Here is a 1,839-nt window from a genome sequence, read left to right on the forward strand (position 1 = left end):
TCAATTTTTAGTTAACTTTGAGTGAGTCTAATTTCTATACGTTGTTAATATAAAAGAATATCTAAATTATATTTACATAAATAGAAAATTTTGTTTTAAAACAAAGAATGTAAGGATTAACTATTTCATTTCATACATCATATATAGACTTTCTTTTAATGTCACATTGGAATCTGGAGAACAATTAACCCTAGTCTTAATTATAATCAATCTTATTATTATTGATTTAATTGCTAATTATCACGTTAGAAATAACCATGAGATGAACACAAATTTAATTTTTTCAATATACTATGCAAATGAGATAACAAATAAAATATAAAAATGTAAACTAATAAATAAAGTATTTATTTTATTTAAAAAAAATTCAGCATTGACATGAAAATATGAGATTCTTTTTGAGAAATTACATGAAGTACTCTCTGCCAAGTGGATTTTTTTTTCAAATATTTTATCATTATATATATTGCTGAGATATTCTTTTTGAGAAATTATATGGAGTACTCCCGGTTAAATGAGTTTTTTTTTTCAAATATTTTATCATTATATATTGCTATATTATTAAAAGACTAATCTGTTGTATTTGGTTTAGTTATATATACTGGGAATGTGATAGCTGAGTGGTTTGAAGTTGGTATGCTGTGTTTGTTTTGGTACAAACTCATATATGATTTTGGTAATCGCCTCCATGTATGAATTTGACACTACTACAATGTACAGTGGGATTTAGCCATTTAGGTAAGTTAAAGTAATATCTCACAAAAAGGTAATATATCCATAATTTGCCACACACATGTATATATTAGATATTTTTCTTTAAAAATAAATATATTTTGAATTATGTTAATTTAATAATATTGAATACATGATTAATAAGTAGCTTATTAAATAATTTTATTGAATATGTAAGATAATTTAACTTAATAAATATCGAATTAATTTATTTCTTTAAAAGATTAATGTTTTAAAATTTGTATGAATTATTCGCCTTTTATGGTAAATAAATTTTTATGATATATATTTAAAAAATAAATAATAATTTATTTTAAAAAAGAAGAAGTAGACTGCAAAGTAAAGTCTGGTATCATCTCATGGTAATTAAGGGTAGAGATATTCTCAAACAGAAAATAGTCAAAAAAAATAAATGGATATAGTAGCATAAATTAGTAATATTCACCGACCCATTTCATTTAAAGATAAAAAAAATCTGACTATGACCGATTCATAGAAATTGTTATGGTTGCCTCTATTATTAGCAGTTCTGAGTCTTATTACTTTCATAGGCGGCATAAAATCTTAATCATTTAAACTAAAAGAATTAAGAGTGTGTTTAATTTATATTTATATTTTTTATTTCATCACATGTTAGAACTTTGCATCTATGTTTTGTGATGTTAACGGTCCTACATTTCGCTTATGAGCTGATGTTAGAACTCTGCATATTAATTTTTGTTGTCACAAGTTATGCAATTTTATTATTGAAAATTAGTTCAATTTAAATTATAGTTAAAAATTGTAATAAAGAAAATAAAATATTTTAATTTTAATAAAATGACTTAAATATAAAAAATTAAAAAGATAAAGTAAAAATTTAAAAATTTCTTCTTTTCTCTCACACTTTTTTTATTATCTTTATCATAGTTACAGAAATCAGATTTGTTATATATGAGGTTTGCTGCTACTGTTCTTCGAATTTTCCTCCAATCTCTGCTTACAGTCATGGCTTATGTATGATGCACTCTCTACTTGTATTGTCACTCAGCTATTATGTTTCTTACTGTTACATATGATAAAAATTAATTACATAGTAAATATTCAATTATATAATTTTATAAATAT

The sequence above is a fragment of the Arachis duranensis genome, chromosome 9 (assembly GCF_000817695.3).
Source record: "Arachis duranensis cultivar V14167 chromosome 9, aradu.V14167.gnm2.J7QH, whole genome shotgun sequence".
Lineage (NCBI taxonomy): Eukaryota > Viridiplantae > Streptophyta > Magnoliopsida > Fabales > Fabaceae > Arachis > Arachis duranensis.